The 12212-nt window shown below is 41.7% G+C and overlaps 1 pseudogene; it reads left to right on the top strand.

Annotated features, from left to right (window-relative positions):
- The first annotated feature begins 4756 nt into the window (after window positions 1–4756).
- On the top strand, window positions 4757–9557 carry LOC103208568 (annotated as a pseudogene).
- The last annotated feature ends 2655 nt before the right edge of the window (window positions 9558–12212 follow it).

Genomic DNA, 12212 nt, shown 5'->3' with positions numbered 1-12212 from the left:
AAATTCTATTATGCAATCTCCAGCATTATTTCCATCACCAAGGCCATATTTTCCAACTACCGGTAACTCTTCTTTGTTTCCAACTTTTGAATTCCAGTCACCAGTGATAATCAACACATCTTGATTGCATGTTTGGTCAATTTCAGACTACAGAAGTTGGTTGAAATCTTCAATTTCCTCATCTTTGGCTTTGGTGGTTGGTGCATAAATTTGAATAATAGCAGTATTAGCATACATAAATATATGACATTTATCTTGTTGAAAAAATATATGTCCAGTGAGTAAGTTATTGATCTGACAAAATTTAATTATATGATATCCAGCACTGTTTTTATCACCACAGTCATCTTTTTCCAACTACTGATCCTATTTGTTTCCAACTTATAAGGGAGCCATTAAAACACTTTTCTCCACTGTAACTCACTACTTTTTCCCACACTCAGCAATTCCTCCTCTCCTTCTTCTGGCTCCCAGGTCCATAAAGTTGAAGGAGCCTTTTCTTGAGGGTTCCTAAGACAGTGATATGACCTCTTACCTCTATATCTCCCTGTTTTACACCCTGTTTTGGTTACCTCTGTGCTGTTCTAACAGGAAATATACTACAAATGGGATGGCATTAACAAACAGGAATTTATTCTCTTACACTTTTGAGGTTTTAAGTCTAAGTTCAAAGTTCTAGGCTCTAGGGGATGGATGAAAGCCCCTCAACCTTGGGCTTCAGCTCTGCCTACTATTTCTGGCCCACTGAAGCTGGAGGCTTTTCTTCACTCAGGCAGCTGCTGGCTGCCAAGACTGACAAGCCCAAAGTCACAAATAACAAGGAACAGTCCCGATATTACCAAACCACACAGCAGGCTATTAATTCAAGTTCATTAAAAGTCTCACAATTGGCAGTGCTGATCAACAATGACTCAGCTACATGCAGGATTCAAGCATGCTGTAAGCTAGAAACCATTCCCAAAGCTGCTTCTTATATACAGGAAGCAGACCACATCCCTAAAACAGCTCCTCAGCTGCTTGTTGTAGATCCCGCCATGTAGTTGATTGCAGTCTCCTCATGGGGAATACTACCTCCAGAGGCCTAGCCACTCAACCAGGCCCAGCCAAGTTGACATACAACCTTAACTACCACACATCCTTTTGTCTGCATTGATCCATCTGACTCTGTCCATGTTCCATACTGTAGGGGAGGGCAGAAATGGAACATTCTCTTTTGGTCTTTTGCTTACACAATCACAGGGCATGAATAAAGACTTAATTGTTACTTTCAGTTGAGTTTATTTTCCAAACTGACCAATTTGAGAGCTGGCAACTCTGTAATATCATCATAATAGGAAATAGGCAAAAATTCGTGTTAGAAATTGAGATGCAAGGTTGCATAATAGAGAGATGAGGCATTGCCATTGTGTGGCAGACATTTAACAGAGGCCAGTGAAGAAGAGCAATACTTTAAATATAGCTGCTGAACACTCTGTAAAACCAGCATACAGAACATTTGTAACAAAAGAGATTATTTTCTGTATTTATTACCATGGACATGACAACTTCAGCACAAAACATTCTAGGATAAGAATTATGTTGAAGATATGTAAAAGGATCACTAGAAACTACAGGCTTGATATGAGATGAGAATTATGACCAGAAATAATTTTACTAGTCACTCATAAGGAAGGAAATTAACAAGTCAACACTTATTGAGAAGGAATGGTTATAAATTGGGATCAGAGTTATCACTGTATATTAAAGATTACTCAATTCAATTACTAATTGAACTCTATAATTAAATGTATATAGTTCATGATCTATAGTGGAAATTAGTCTTTTTTGATAATTTTTTTTCAACCCTGGTTAAAATTCATCTCCACATATTATCACGTATAGATATTTGGGTTGGCTTGTTTGCACTCAATGGATAATTTGATTTAAGATTGTATTGTCCCAAATTGTGAAGTGAAGGAAATAGCCCTGCACCCAAACATAACAGGGTTTATTCCTGCTTAGCAAATTAATACAATGGATTAAGTATCAGGAGGAATACAGTGATGTGTTACAACACTTTCAGAAGTTTGCAGTCTAATGATAGAGGCATATAAAGACTCTCAAACAAAATATTCCATTTTGCTATAAGGGAGAAATCAATTATTCAAAAACAAGTTTGTTTGTGGAAGGCTATTTTGTCAAGTGTCTAATTCACAAAACACCAATTCAGCAGAGTTCAATTCACTGTGATCAACTGTTAAATTACTTAGTTGTTTTTTTCTATTATTTTAGTTTCTCCTGAGCTTCAGACAGTCACTTCTTCATGACTTCTAATATATATTTTGAATGTTATCATTATATTATATATTATAATATGTATTCTAATATGTATGTTGAATGTGTATTTTAGTGTGTTTCAAATTTCACTTACTACAGAACTTCTCTAATGTGCAGTTTATTCTCTCCTCTATTTTTGAAACACTTACATCCTAACTTGCACATTGATTTGCCCATGTTTAAATTGTTGTTGTTATGTGCCTTCGATTCGAACCCGACTCATAATGACCCCTCCTTGGGTTTCTGAGGCAGTATCTCTATGGAAGTAGATTGTCCAACCTTCCTTCCGAGGAGTGGCTGGTGGGTTTGAACTGCCAGCCTTCTGGTTAGCAGTCAAATGCTTTAGGCACTATACTTCCAGAGCCCCCATGTTTAAATTGGTGCTTCCTAATTTTTGGTCATTTTTATACCAATGTCATGATTTTTACCATACCTTCATTTTACCTGTACTATTGTTGATTTAATATTTTGTTTAATTTGACTTCGTTTTTCCTTTTAAAGGAAGCTTTTTTTTTTAAAAAAAAAAAATGTGATTTGGGTGAAAGTTTATAGAGCAAATTCATTTTCCATACAGTAGTTCATACATATTTTGTTTCATGGCATTGATTGCAATCCTCATAATGTAACAGCTCTCTTCCCATTTCCTCCCTATGGTTGCTTTTTCCCTGTGTCCTTCTTTCCTATGCATTCCTGCCCTCTGAGCTATCTCCTTGTGCAAATACTGCCATTCTGATCACCCATGATTGCTTGAACAATTTCTCTTAGAAAGATCTGCACAAGGCCAGTCCCCATGAGGTGGAGATTAAAGATGTCCCAAATGTCCAAACTACTGTGCCACTCCATCATTTCAAACATTAACTACTCCTCCTCCTCTCAGTAATCTTCCCTGTCTTAGGGTTCTGTATTTCACTGTAATGTCTCACAGTACTCACAAACACCTGAGGGATCATCTTATGTAGTGATGATGGAGGCTGGGGGCTGGGAGGCTGGCATGTCCCAGGTCTGTAAATAGGTCTGAAGGATCTTCCCAGTTCTCAGGGTTTGACAAACCTTAATCAGCATATTGGATGACAGCTAGTGTCCCAAATCCAGGGGTGAAATGACAGTGAGCCAAAATACAGAACTGGAGCAAGAGGGAGAGTGAAACTTCCCAGAAGATTCCTGTATATACCCTCAAGGAAGCTAAGAATGATGATTTGAGTTATACTCTCCAAGGGAGGACTCAAGATATATCCTACCTGTGCTGCACCAACAGAAATACCCCACATGGATGACTTTAACAATCAGGGGTTTAAAAGCAGTTACTCAGTTGCTCATGGCAAATTCCACCAGGAGCCAATTGCCAGTCATTGTAAGGATTAACTACTACTAGCTGCCAAGCCAAGTCGACACATGACCAAAACTACAACACCACCCAAAACAGGCATGGATAATAGGATTTACAATAGATCACAAAATAGAGGACAATGGCTAGAAGAGCCACATCAAGCAATTCACTGCACCGAACCCCTGACTCTTCTAGCCATTAGCCCTTTCATACTTGAAGGATTAATTTGCCCTTCCAATCCTTTTACTGGTCCCAAAGTCATTAACAATTAGTCCTTCAGTAAGGCAAAGAGTCCTAATGGTGAGATTACTCAGGTACCAGCCATTTAGTTCTACTGCAGTTGTCTATCTGGTCCAAAAGTTTTTCTCATCATCACCCTTTCTGGTATCTGATAAAATTTAACTGAGAGAGTATTATTCCCTTGCTCTGAGTCTATCTTTAGGAATCAACATACTGTTGGATTTCCTCTGCTGCATAACCCATTTATTCATCCCTTTACCTTCATTCATCATTTATTTTTACCTAGATTTTCCCACCTTGGGAAAGGATATCAAGTTCAGCTGCTGTGCCTATCCAGATTGCTGATAGCAAGATCAGTCTAGCAAGTGCTTCCCACTCAGTCTACTCATATTCATGTTGGGTGTGGTTACACAGGTACAAAACCATTGGACTATCTCAACCACTGGGCAGGATGGTAGTATTCACTGTCAGCCTCAGTTTTTCCAGATGGGGAGAAGGTACAATCCATCCCATAGGACCCTTGGGAATTCTGGCATACAGGTTCAGGGGTATAGTAACAGTCTCTTGCCCAGGGATCACCCTAGCCTCTGGTACCAGCAGCTGCATCCCAGGTCCTGGGACCACAGCTTCTGGCAGGAAGAAAGCAATGTTATGTGATGCAGGGAAGAATTGTACAGTGGCACCAGCATCCTCCCCTACTCCCTCTTCCCTTGATCCCCTGGAAAATAGTAGGAATCTGTCCAGAATGTTGAATGTGAGTACACACTCATGGAGGCATGTGAGCCAGCCCTTCAGGCTTTTATCTCCCCGTTTTAGATAACAAATGTCCAATTGCCCATTCCAATTTTCTATCATCAAACCATTACTTTGAGGATGGTATGCAGCATGGTATGTCCCCTTAATATGATGCTTTTTGGCCCATTGCTGCACCCTAAGGGATGTAAAGTATATTCCCTGGTCTGAGGAAATATGACTTAGTGGCCGAAATTGGTACAGTATCTTTTGTTTCAGTCCTTTAATGGTGTTTTTGGCATTTGCATCTGTCACAGGATACGCAAAGCCAAGTCTACAATAAGTATCTGTTCCTGTGAGGACCCATTTATAGCCATGTGGAGCCACTGGTATCATTAGTCCTATATAATCAACTTGCCAGCTATGTGCAGGGCCTTCTCCCCAGGGAATCTACCCCATCACCATCTGTAACCTCTGTCTTTCTTGCTGACAGACAGAGCAGTCCTTATTAACTGACACCTCTGACAGCAGAGGGTGCAAGAGAAATGTGTCTTGATTCAGCCCATCTCTGCATTGCTGCAACACCACCATATCCACTCATTTCATGAATCCAAATGACCTCCTCAAGGGAGTGTGCCAACATATCCACTTGCTGATTCCAATCACCTTCTAATTCAGGAAGGGGATTCTTCTGATGGCATTTACATGGCTTATTCTAATGGATCCTCTGAACTCCCAGAGTGCTTTCCATAGGTCTATGCCCCCCCCCCCAAAAAAAAAAAAAAAAAAAACCTCACTGCCATCAAGTCAAATCCGACTCATCGCAACCCCTCCTTGGGTTTTTGGAGCAGTATCTCTATAGAAGTAGATTGCCCAGTCTTCCTTCCAAGGAGTGGCTGGTGGGTTTGAACCACCAGCCTTCTGGTTAGCAGTTAAATACCTTAGGTACTATGCAACCAGAACACAGGTGTCCCCTTAGTAATCCAATTTTGCATTGCTTATTTGTCTGACCATATAGTCAGGCCATTGGCCACTGCCCATGAATCAGTAAAAATCCAAACATATGAGCTTTCACCATTGCCCAACTCTTCCACGACAGCTAAGAAGACAGCATGCAGTTCAGACCATTGAGCTGACCTGTTTTTACCTTCTTCAATCAGGGTCTTTCTGTCTGCTGATCTTAATGCAGCAGCTTTCCATGTTAATTGTTGTCTGTGTACCCTAGAGCTGCCATCTGTGAACGAAGTGACCTTCTGTTGACCCACAGAAAGTTGTTCATAGGACACTGTCCATGTGGCAATGTGTTCTGGCAGCTCCTCAGGTAGTTCCAGAGTAGGACCTATAGGAAAGGAGGCTACCTGCTCATGGATATGGTGGGTGCCTCCTCACATTCCTCCAGTTGCTTGTTCTAGTATAAACCATTTCTATTTTTTTGGGAGCTATTTTATTTTGGAACTATTTTGGGCGCCACCTTCCTTATTACAGTGTTTCTCTGACATCATCCAAGACATTATGCATATTTCAGGTCTTATAATAATTTTATGTCCATCTGTCTTTGAGGTAGTCTCAATCAATGTCCAATAGCAGACAAGTAATTCCCTTTCAAATGGCATGTGTCGTGCTGCAGCATCTGGAAACTTTCTAGTCCAGAATCCCAATGGTCATCATAGGGCAGCATTCTCAGGTTTTTGCCATAAGCTCCAGTCTGCATAACCACTTGTAGCAGACACCTTCAAAATCATGTTTGAATGTAGATCATAAGGACCTAAAGGCAAGGACAGTGAGACTGCTTTATGTATTTCAGACATAGCCTGCTGTTGCTCGGGCCACCATTCAAATGCAGTTTTCTTCTGAGTGCCTTTATGGATGGGAGCCAGCAATATTCCCAGATGTGGAATGTATGTTCTCCAAAATCCAAATAAACCAATTAAACATTGGGCTTCCTGCTTAGTCTTGGGGGTAGGTAGTGACAGCAACTTTTTTTTGGTTGCCTGTGGAATATCATGGGTGGCTCCTGCCCAAGTTATTCCCAAGAATTTCACTGTTTGTGCAAGGCCCTGGATTTTTGCTGGATTTATTAACCAGCCTCTATTGGTCATGTGGGCCACCACTGTTTTCAAATCTGCCTTATCGTGTTCTTCTGTGTTTGCTATCAACATAATATCATCAATGTAATTTATCACCATAAATGAAATCTGCACCAAGTCCAAGTCCCTCCTAACCAAGCCATGACAGTAAGCTGATGGATTCAAATAGCAAAACTCTGAAAGTATACTGAGAGCCTTCCCATGTGAAAGTAAACTGTGACAGACTCTTTTCCAAGACAGATATGGAGAAAAAGGCATTTACAAGACCAAACACTGTGAACTAGTCTCCTTTGGCCTGTTGTATTTTCTGCACCATTGGTACCATGTCTGGAACAGCTGGAGCCACCCATGGCATGACTTTATTTAGGCCTCAGTAGTCTAATGTCAGTCTCCATGAGCCATCTGCCTTTTTCACGGGCTGTTATACAGAGAATTTGTTGGCACCAACACTCCAGCCTTCACACTAATTTCCTTCTGTCCAGCAGGTATCCTTTACTGTTTCAAGTTAGCAACCTGAGTGGGTTTGGGCAATTCTAATTGTTCCCATTTAGTATGTCCAATCAATACTGGCCTAAGGGCAAACTTACACACCTTCAGTTTTACAATATCAGGTAGAGGGAGATTTCTGCAATTAGACATAATATCCACACTGATAATACACTCAGGTAAAGGAGATGCAACTACTCCATACAACATCTATTTAAATCTTCCAATTCTCATCCAAACCTTCACCTTAGTTCCATCAACTGTTGTATCCTCATATACCCCCAGTCTTAGGCCCCTTCAACATTTCATTGACAGGTTTCAGGATGATGGTACATTGGGCTCCTATGTCCAGGAGTCCCAAGAAGGTCTCTTCCCCACCCCCAGGCCATTTTACCCACACATGTGCATATGGCCTAAGGTCCTCTGCTGGGGCCTGAACTAGAAGACCCTAGCCCTCCTGTCAGTCTTTGTCCTCATCAATTAGCTGAGTCTCTGCTTCAACTGGTCCCAGGTGGGAGTTCCTATTATTAAATGCCTCCTGAGTGGAGTGAATAGAACTAACTTGTCTAGACCTCCATAAGGTGGGGGCCAGCAGGAGTTTCCATTGGTCCACCCAACCACCTGTAGTGTTGGATTAGCACTTTTCTCTCAACTCCATCAATGTCTGCTACATTCATCCCATTCCTTAACAACCATCGAAAAATCTTCAACCCGCTGAGATAAGTTCTTTCCCTATTACCCCTTTCCATTCTCCTATTAATCACTCTTATGTTTCTTGCATTTGTAAGACCCATGTGGGGAAGTTTTGCTAATAGACCTGACACAGCTTCTTGGATTGTTGCTTTGTTTTGCAATAGCAGAGTTACATTGATGGAGTTGAGACAAGAGTGCTGGGGGGGTGGGCAGGGTCTTCTAGTTCAAGCCCCAGCAGAGAACCCGATGTTATATGTAGCAGATGGCTCATTGAGGAGCACTCTGAGAAGTTTTGGTAGAGTGAGGAGGCAAGCTGGAGATCAAGTATGATCAGGAGGACAAGGAGAAGGAGAAGCCAGAGGAGCCTCCTTCCAAGAATGACTAGGGCAACCAAGTATAAGAGGTGGATGAGGGTTCAGATGAGGAAGAAAGATAGAAAGTGTCCCCACTCCTACAGATGCCCAGGCTTCCACCTATGTTCCCAACTCCAGATCAAGTCATTGTCAGCAAGGGCTATGACCCTAAAGCTTCCAAATCAATGTCTCCAACCCCAGATCTATATGAGTATATTGTGTTCCTCACCACTGGGTAGAGGATTACTATCAGCAAAAGGTAAAAACACCTGTGCATGGGGCTTCTCAACCTCCACTACTGGAGCAGCAAGACAGCTATATCCCAAAGAAGCAAAGCAATGAAGAGTTGTATGTTTCAGGCCTGGAAATTGGGAGCAATTTGAAACAGTTGACTGAGCAGTTTATTGACCTCTTTGGTATTGAGGAAAGAGCAATCAGTAAGTAGATTGGTGAGGAGGAGATCAAAAAGCCAGAAGAAAAGGTAGCCTGGGATGGCCACTCAGACAGCATGACCTGAACCCAGCAGGTTGCCCAGGACAATATCACCCTCCAGGTGTAGATTGAAACCATCCACAAGGCCAACGGTCTGATGCCAGAAGATGACACCAAAGAGAAGATTGGTACCCATGAGCCCAATGAAAACCCCCAGCCACCTCCATCCTAGGCCACCAACATTCTCAGTTCAACCCCACCCATCAGCTCAGTGCTCTGACCATCCAAGATGGCACTTCCCATCCACACCATAGTTGTGTCAGCAATACCTATCAAGCCCCAGCACCTGATAGCATCTGTTGTAGGCCTGCACCTAGATTCAGTGATTGCCCCCATGCCATCCATCATCCATGTGCCCAGGATCAACATACTGCCCATGCTTTCCTTGGACCCTACTCTCACCCCACCCACAATTCATGATTTAGCCAACAGCCTTTGTGCCTGCTCTACCTGTGGCACCCATTCCAGCTTTCACCTTAATGCCTTCTGCACAACCTCTGCCTCCTGTGGAAGATAAGCCTGCTTCCAAGAAACTAAAGATGGATTGAGTTATGCCTACAGAGGAGTCCCTGCGCAGAAACAGAGGTCCAGTGTCCATCAAGCCCAGTGCACAACATACAGGAAAAAATAAATGGAAAATGAATGGGCAAATGCTGGTCTTTACCCTCCCCCTCACAGACAAGTTCTGTGATTCATGAACCTATGATTATGCTTGTAGGAAAAGAAAATCTGCGGTATGAGGGAATCATACTCAAGGAATACAACTCCATGACTTACTATAAGGCCCATGATACCATTATCCACCTAGCCCTGAAGGAGAGAGAGAGATAAGGAAGTAGAAGAAAGAAACCTGCTAACTGGTCCCAACCACTATTCTAGAAGGAGTTCAATGTAGATGAGATCCTGGAAGCCACTGTGTGTTTCCTGGAGAAGGACACATGGGCCTACTGAATACTGCCTATCTTGTCATGAGCAATCTTAGTGATGCTTCCCTCACCTACACTGCAGTGGTCCCAGAGAAAGGTAAGGAAACTGCCACCATTAACACTGAGCTATCAGTGCATGAAGAAGGGCTATATGTGGCTCCATGCCAACAGAGGCCACCTTAATCTGTAATTGCATTGTGATCTGGGAACAAGAACATGCAGAAGTTCATTCAGCTCTGCAAGGAGAATTACAGAAAAGACAGAAAAGGCCAAGGGGACCAGGTCAGAGTGAGGAGTCATCCACAGGGATGTTTGTAAGGGTAAGTAAGTAAGTTTGTAAGGGTAAGTAAGGGTGTTTGGAGAGGTTTCCAACAGCTAAGGGAGACAAACTTGTCTGTTGGTTTCTGCTACAGTGGTGATGTGTTGCTATGAATCTTGAGGCTGTGCCACTGGTGTTTCAAACCCAGCGGGATGCACATGGTGCACAAGTATCAGCCCAGCTTGCAGACTGAGACAGACTAGGAAGAAGGAAGAGGCCAACCACTTCTCAAAGAATTGGCTGGGGAAAGTCTTATGAATAGCAGAGAAACACTGTCTGACACATTACTGTGCAACTTTATGAATAGTCCAGAAACATTGTCCAATAGAGAGGAGGAAGATGAGTCACTTACGTTACAAGGCTCTCAAAATAGGACTGGGAAAGAGCTGCATCATCAGAGTAAAACCAGCCTTACTCATATGGATAAGGTAAAGCTTTCGAGACTGTCAATTGCTGATGTGGTACCACTCAAATTGAGGAGAAACACTGCAAACATCCATTAATCATGGAATGTATGAAGTATGAATCTAGGAAAATTGGAAGCTGTCAAAAATGAAATGGGATGCATGAAGATTGATATACTAGGCATTAGTGAGCCAAAATGGACGGGTTTTGGCCATTTTGAATCAGACAAACATATGATCTACTATGCCAGGAATGACAGTTTGAAAAGGATGGCGTGGCATTCATCATCACAAAGGATGTTTCAAGATCTGTCCTGAAGTACAATGCTGTCAGTGATAAGACAATATCCATATGCCTACAAGGAAGACCCATTTATACGACTATTATTCAAATATATGCCCCAACCACCAAAGCCAAAGATGAGGAAATTGAAAATTTTATCAGCTTCTGCAGTCTGAAATTGACTGAACATGTAATCAGGATGTGTTAATTATCACTGGTAACTGGAATGCAAAAGTTGGAAACAAAGAAGAATCACTGGTAGTTGGAAAATTTGGCCTTGGTGACAGAAATAATGCTGGAACTCGCATGGTAGAATTTTGCAAGACCAACGACTTGTTCATTGCAAACACCTTTTTTCAACAACACAAACAGCAGCTGTACACGTGGACTTCACCAGATGGAACACACAGGAATCAGATTGACTACATCTGTGACAAGAGGAGATGGAAAAGCTCAATCTCTTCAGCCAAAACCAGGCCAGAAGCTGATTGTGGAACAGACCATGAATGGCTTATATGCAAGTTCAACTTGAAGTTAAAGACAATTAAAACAAGTCCATGAGAGCCAAAATATGATCTTGAATATATCCCTCCTGATTTAGAGAACATCTAAGGAATACATTTGACACATTGAACACCATGATTTGACACATTGAACACCAATGACTGAAAAACAGAATTGTGGGTTGACATCAAGAGCATCATCCATGAAGAAAGCAAGATGTCACTAAAAAGACAACAAAAGAAGAGAAGACCAAAATAGATGACAGAAGATACTCTAAAACTTGCCTTTGAGCAGAGAGTAGCTAAAGCAAATGGAAAAAATGACAAGATAAAAGAATTGAACCAAGATTTCAAAGAGCAGCTTGAGAAGACAAAACAAATTAGTGTAATGAAATGTGCAAAGACCTGGAGTTAGAAAAACAAAAAGGGAAGAACACACTTGGCATCTCTCAGGCTGAAAGAATTGAGGAAAAAATGTAAGCTTTGAGTTGCAATATTCAAAGATTCTATGGACAAAATATTGAATGATGCAGAAAACATCAAAAGAAGATGGAAGGAATATACAGAGTCACTGTACCAAAAAGAACTGGTTGATCTTCATCCATTTCAGGAGGTGGCATATGATCTAGAACCTGTAGTATTGAAGGAGGAAGTCAAAGCTTCAATGAAGGAATGGGCGAAGAACAAAGCTCCAGGAATTGATGGAATACTCATTGAGATATGGATGACCCATTGGAGGTACTCACTAGGTTATGCCAGGAGATTTAGAAGACAGCTACCTGGCCAACTGACTGGAAGAGATCCATATTTGTACCCATTCCAAAGAAAGGTGATCCCACAGAACGTGGAAATTATCAAACAATATTATTAATATTGCACACAAGTAAGATCTTACTGAAGATAATTAAAAAATGGTTGCAGCAGTATATTGACAGAGAACTTCCAGAGGTGCAAGTTGGATTCAGAAGAGGATGTGGAACAAGGGATATCATAGCTGTTCTCAGATGGATTTGGCTCAAGGCAAATAATACCAGAAAGATGTTTACTTGTG

Source organism: Orycteropus afer, unplaced genomic scaffold, assembly GCF_000298275.1.
Source record: "Orycteropus afer afer isolate SDZICR_OR568_19922 unplaced genomic scaffold, OryAfe1.0 scaffold00455, whole genome shotgun sequence".
NCBI lineage: Eukaryota > Metazoa > Chordata > Mammalia > Tubulidentata > Orycteropodidae > Orycteropus > Orycteropus afer.
Note: the sequence above shows the minus strand (reverse complement) of the source record. Positions and strands in the feature narration are given on the sequence as shown.